Consider the following 7163-nt stretch of genomic DNA (forward strand, 5'->3'; position numbering starts at 1 on the left):
TAATAACAGTTTGATTTAAATAGGAAGAATAAAAATGCTTCAAGAGTTTTTTTAGTATAAGAATTTAGAATAGATGGAAGAGTTAGTTGGATATCTCGAAATTTAAAAAAACCAAAAAGACAAAAATAACTATTATGTATAAATATTAATTCAATCACGAATTCTTATAGTACAAAAGAAAATATTACGAGTTTGTGTAATGGTAATTATGGATAATTTCGCGTGTCGTTCATGTTTATCTTTTATTATTTTGTCTATGCTCCTAGGGGTGAGATTAAATATAATACGATATATATATAATACAATGAGATTTATTGCAATTGTTGCGATAAGTCTTCTAGTTTTCAAGTTTTAATTTTTACGGGCAATGGCATGTAATTTTATCAAAAATGAAACGTATTATTATTTCACCTACGTCATATTATAATGATTGTTTTTGATTTTCAACCATTCGTATACAAACATTGTCTTATTCCTATCTATTTTAATTTAAGCGTTTTTAATGCTAGGAAAAAATATAATTAGGATAAGTTTGTTTTACGTCTATCTTATTCAATAATAATTATATTTTATTTTACATAGAGTAATTACAATTATAATGAAACGAAACGAAGTTATAATACCATTTTAAATAGCTATATTAACCTTGTGAGTATTAAGTGTAACCTTGTAAATAATTATTTATAATATTTTTTGGATTTTTCTTTAAGTTGAGTTTTAATAAACAATTTTTAAGATTTGTTTATTCTTTATAAACTGTCTAGATGAGAAATTATGATGGAAAATTTCAAATTACCTACAAAAATAACAAATAACTGTAAGATTTTATATAAATGACCTTATAATTTTAGTATTAAAGCTAAAAACAATAATAATAAAAAAAAAAACTGAAAGTTTTTTGCATCTATAGAAAAATTAAACCAGAATTTTCATCAGTTAAAATAATATAAAATCAAATAATGAAAATCGAGGTACACTAAATTTATGTATTTATAGTTAGTTTGTTATACCCATGCTTACAGAATATTAAAATAGCATTTAACACATTTAAGTTAATTGTATTTGTTAACTAATTGAACTGTTTGGTAAATTGTCTTAATCTTGTACTAGGTACTGCAATTTCAACAGTATTGAGGCTATGAAACTAATATATCTTGTACAGAAAAAATATTATATTTTCAATTTTAACTTCTAAGTCATTTAAATAAATTATAAATTATCGTTATATTTATTGTGTGATAACAAAATATCGACCATAAAACATTTTAACTAGAATAGCTTTTATAGTTTTTTTTTTTAGTAATTCATGTAAATATCCTTGGCATTTACAAAAGCTATCAAGAAATACAATTTATAATAATTTTTTTTTTTTTTTTTTTTTATTAAGTAAAAAAGACAATCCACAATCTATACAACAATATGCACATTAATTAGATGAGATAAAAGAATACAAAAAGAAAAATAACAATGAATATTTTGATTTTGGGGAATTTCCCAGTGGTAACACCCAGCATTTGATATTATTTATTTAAGTCGGTTAAGATGGATTTTTTTTTTTTTTTTGTTAGGACAGAAGATCCCTACACCATTTTTTTTTTGCGACTTTTGATTATTAATTTTGTCAGTAATGTCCACGAATCATCTCATGATAAGATAAATGGTGGTGTTTTTATTTTGCATATTTTTGATAAAATGCATATAAAAGCATATATTGAATAAAATTAATTTTATTGCATATTTTGATTATAAGAACACGAAAAATGCATGTTTTATAGTAAATTTCGTAATTAATATTTATAATTTACACATAAATTACGTGAAATGTTTCCAAATTTACCTTTACCTCCAAAAACAATGTTGACACAATGGGCAACGTGGTTGACTGCAGTAACGTATTATGTAGATAATTTTAATTAAATTAAATCTGTGATTCGTAATGTACCAGGGTGCAGAGGAAAGTAGGTGGAGGCAGATGGATTTAAAGGCTTGAATTTTTTTGGTGTTAGAAGGTTTTGCGGATCCCCATAACTGGATACCATACGTCCATAGTGGTTTAAGTAGGGATTTATAAATTAATAATTTATTATTTAAGTTCATTTTAGATCGCAGCATAGGTCTTAGTAAATGAAGACGAGAGTTTAGGGCTTTACGTTTGTTTTTAATTTTAGAATTCCAAGTTAGTTTACTATATAATATAAGGCCTAAGTATTTTACTTTGGAGCAAACAGGGATTGGAATATTGTTCATTGTAACTTGTGGGCAAGTATTTCTTTTTAATGAAAACGTAATGAATGAGGACTTAGACTCATTTATTTTGATTTTCCACCGCTTTGTCCATATATCTATAGATGGATTATATTAAGGTATCTTTATATCATTTTGGAAGCTGTAGCAGAGCTTTCATGAGAAACCGCGATTGTAGTGTCATTAGCGTAAGTACCGAGTTCAGTAAAAAAAAGTTTTTGGTATTTTGTGAGTAAATACATTGTAAAGGAAGGGGGCGATGTCGCTACTTTGGGGAACTCCGGCTAGAGTATTAAAATAGTTCGAGTAGCTCGAATTCTGACGTACAACCAAGGTTCGGTCGCTCAGGTAAGATTTAATTAGTAGAAAGTAAGGCGCTCGAAGAAATTTTTTTAGTTTGAATAAAAGACCATCATGCCATCTTGTCAAAAACTTGAGATACATCTAGAAAGGTGGCTGCACAATAGTGTTTTTTTTCTAACTACGAGGAAATGGTATCAATTACGCGATGCAGTTGGTGAATGGTGGAATGGTTTAGTTTGAAGCCTAATTGCGTATCTGGAATAATTTTTGCTTCAGTAGCCAATGGGAGAAGCCTTTTTAGCAGGATCTTTTCGAACACTTTGGATAAAGTTTGGAAAAGGCTGATAGGGTGGTAAGAGATTGCTAATTCGGGAGGTTTATTTGGTTTGGGGATAAGTATTATTTCAGAGAATTTCCAGATTAGTGGATAGTATGATAGGCGGAATATTGCATTATAAATGTAAGATGGTAAAATAATTACTTTTTTTGGTAAGTTTTTGGCAGTAAGATTTGTAATCTGTTCATAACCTGGAGCTTTTTTTGTGGAGTTTTTTAATGATAAAGTCGGTTTCACCGGGGTTAGTATGTTTAGCTGGAAGTGATAGGGTAAAGCAGCGTTCAGGGATTGATTGATTATTAGATTTTGGTTTTCATTTAAAATTATATCATGTAGTGTAAAGATTTTTGATAAGTGTTCGCCAAATAGATTTACTTTATCTATATAAGAAATGGCCCACGAGTTGTCATCATTGCGCAGAGGAGAAGGAGTTGATTAAGTTTTTAAAATTTTTTTTGTTGCTCTCCAGAGGGAGGAGTTATGTGATGTTAGGTTTTGGATATATTTATTATAGGTGGAAGAGCTGTGTTGAAAAAATACTTTACTCAATTTGTTTTTTAGTTGATTATAAATAAGTTTATTGAACGGGTACTGGTAACTTTGATATCGAGATCTAGCTTGACGTTTTTCACGAATGAGGTATTTATATGGTTCAGAAGAGAGTAATTGGTAATGTGTGTTGAACTGGGAGTTGTTGCTAATTGAATGCATTCATGTATATCAGTTGTGAGCTTAAGGATTGTATCATCGATGTCATCGCTTGATTTTAAAGAGTGATCTAGCTGAGTGCGAGTTTCGATGAATGTTTGAAAAATGGGCCAATTAATTTTTCCAGGTAATTGGACATTTTTCTCGAGATTATTTGAAGGGAGCATTTTGGATTCGAGTATGATTGGTGAATGATCGGATGATAGATCGTTTATATTAGAGACATTGAGATTATAGTTACTTGGGACTTTTGATATAAAAATATCGAGGATATCGGGGCACCTATTTTGGTGGGAGGCCTAATATGTGGGCTGAGGGGGTGGTAGTATTTTTATGTTTGAATTTTCTATTGCGAGAAGAAGAGTTCTGCCCTTAGTGTTGGTTTCAAGACAGTCCCATGACGAGTATTTCGTATTAAGATTACCAGCGACGATAAAATAGTTCCCTTGTGTTTCAAAGAAGTTTTTGAAGTTATTTGTAGTAATTTTAGGACCAGGAGGGCAATAGGTAGATGAGAATATCAAATTGGTGTATTTATTTAAGGATATGAGGATGCTGGTCGTTTGAAGATATGTTTCACTTATCTTAGGAAGTGGCGAGTGAGTTAAGCTATTTCTTACAAGTATTACCGAGCCAGCGTGAGCCGAGTTGTCCAGGTGATTTCTTTGGTACGCTTTGTAGCCAAGGATTTTAATATTTTTTAATTGGAGTTAGGTGTGATTCAGAAATCATAGCTATATCTATATTATATTAATTTAGGATTGCTTGAAGTTTAAGTTTATGTTGCGTTATATCGTTTGCGTTCTACGTGAGTAATTTTAGATTGAGTTTAGTTTCCATTGTTAGAACTTAATTTGTTAAATAGAGATGTGAGAAGGGTTATTAGGGGATTAAGAAGTGTTATGAGGGGAGAGATTAGAGTTTTTAACTTGGATATGAAAGTTGTAAGTTAGCTTGTTAATAGTTGATGGTGGGGGGGGGTCGTTTATATGGCTTGATTTTATCTCATTTGATTTGTTACCTTTAACCGCTTGTGATAATGATAAGTGCTGGGTGTCGCTGTGTTTATTTAGAGATCTTGCGGGAGCATTGATTAGGTGTGACATTACTGTAGGAAGTTGGCTAGTGGGTTGAACTTGAGGTGTGTCGGAGTTTTCTGTAGTTAGTTTTGAGATGATGATCGGTTGTTGTTTTTTACGAAAACGTTGGAGGTCTTTGTGAACAGTGCATCTTCTGTAGTTAGCCGGGTGGGCTTTGTTGCAAAGTGCGCATTTTGCAGGTAGGTCCTTAGATTTGAAGCATTGATCCGAGGTATGGTTTTCGCCGCAACGGACGAATTTAGGCAGATGGTTGCAGTAAGATCTAGTGTGGCCATACTGTTGACAGCGATGGCATTGGACTAGATCTCGTCTGATGTGTGGGGCTTCAATTTTGACTTTGGTGAAACATATATTATTGATTTTGAAGATGTCTTAGTTGTTTGGAGATGGATTGAGGTCTACAAAAAAAAAGTGAAAGGGGCTCTTTTGATTGAGATTTTAGAATGTTAGTGACATTTTTAACCAGAAAACCTTGTTTTTCTATTTCTTCTTTAATGTAATCCGTAGGGATTGTATAATGCAGATTCCTAATTACGACTCTGTAGGATTTTTCTTCGTAAGTCTAGTACGTGTGGTATTCAAGTTTGTGCTCGTTAAACAATGTTATAGCGGCACGGTAAGAACTGGCTGAGTGAAGGTTTATTTTTATGTTTTTTGAATTGGATTTGCAAAGGAAACCCTAGGTTTTCGTTATTTGTTCAATGTTTTTACACAGAGTGATACAGTTAATCGAAGACGTTAAGAAGATTGGTGTTGGAGGTGGTGGTGACTCCTTGATTTCTGTGTTAATTTAAAGATCCATATTATCTACGTTGGAGTCGAGTAGAGAATAGCGGTTTGGTGAGGAGAAATTTGACGACTCGTTTGATTTTTTTGTGCGAGGTGAGGTAGTATTATTAGGTGACCTAATTCGTTTGTTGTTGTCGACAATATTCCATTCTTGGTCATTATCTGAAGTGGCAGACGGAAAGGTTACGTCCTGCGTCTTGTGAGAAATAGTTTTAGTGATAATTATCGGAGATAATTTTGGTTTGTTTTTAAATTTATTTGTGTCTAAGTTGTTTCATTGCATGGTGCAGTAGTTGATAAGTTGCAGGTCACGGCTTACAGCCAGTTTGGCGATGGTGGTGACAGAATTGGATTAAGTTTTTGTTTAAACGCATACGGAAATATACGAAAAAAAACGATGATAATTATACCGAGTATAGGATCGACTTGGTACTCATTAATTTTAATGATGTGATAAGCGAGGGGCGATAGTGTGCGTGTTACCGACGACTTACCATGTGGAATTGATAATAAATTTAAATATTCTGATTTTTAATATAATGAGAAACGACAGTATATAACTTATAAATTATTTATTTTACTTTAAAAAGTGTTAATGAACAAATCTTATTATTTTTTTTAAAGTTCTTTATAATGAATTATTCTTAACTTTTTCTTTATAATTTTATAACATATTAATTTATTAATTATTTACTGATTTTTATATTGATCCTTATACGAAAAATACTGTCATTATTATAATTTTGTAGTTTTTAAATAATATACCCGAATAATAACAATTCAAATTAAGTTTAGAATATTTCTTTCAAATTACACTTGATAAAGCATGGTTTCAATTTGACACATTCATATTCAAATGGTTGGGTTATTCATTGATCTTCGACTACCATCACAAGTGCTTGTAATTTCGATCATTATAAAAACGATTCCGCAAAAAATATTTGAAAACAAATTGAGATAATTTGGTTATTTTGTAAATCGTTTATTGTGCTTATTGTAGCGTAGAAATTATCATAAACTTGTGTTTTGTATGGTATTTATTATTTTTTGTTAGCTCGTTTTTACGTGAACAAAATTTCACTAATCAAATTATGTTTTATTCAAATTACATACAAGCATAGCGTATTAAATTTATAATGGTTTGTGACTAAAATAAGTAGTAAATATATTTTCTATACTTACTAATTTAAGTAAAAAATGTATTATAATTTTTAAATATTCAAATTTATTTATTTTTTTCAAACCTATATAATATTATACTGGTTTATGGAAACTTATTTTCTCGTATTTGAAAAATACTAATTTGAATACTTGGTCAAAGGCAACTGGATAAATCAAATTTTTAAAGCTGATTAAATTGATGGTGTAGATATTTTTAATTATTTAGTTAGCAATAATAATTTTCAAATACCTAGCGTTTGAAAAAAAAAAAATCGTTCGCTGAAGATTTGTAAAACGCAATTATGTTTTTGTTGGTCATAGTATATTAAAATGTATAATTATTACTAATTATACACATGTTTATGTAAATACTATATGATGTAAAATGGCATACATAGTAATTTGCATGAACTTTGTATGGGTATTCCAAATGTACGACAAAAACAACTATGATAGAACACAAATGGAAATATTCAAAAATAAAGAGGATAAAATATGACAGAAAATTCGTGTAAATAAAT

This window comes from Melanaphis sacchari, unplaced genomic scaffold (assembly GCF_002803265.2).
Source record: "Melanaphis sacchari strain LSU unplaced genomic scaffold, SCAv2.0 Contig11_pilon_pilon, whole genome shotgun sequence".
Taxonomy (NCBI): domain Eukaryota; kingdom Metazoa; phylum Arthropoda; class Insecta; order Hemiptera; family Aphididae; genus Melanaphis; species Melanaphis sacchari.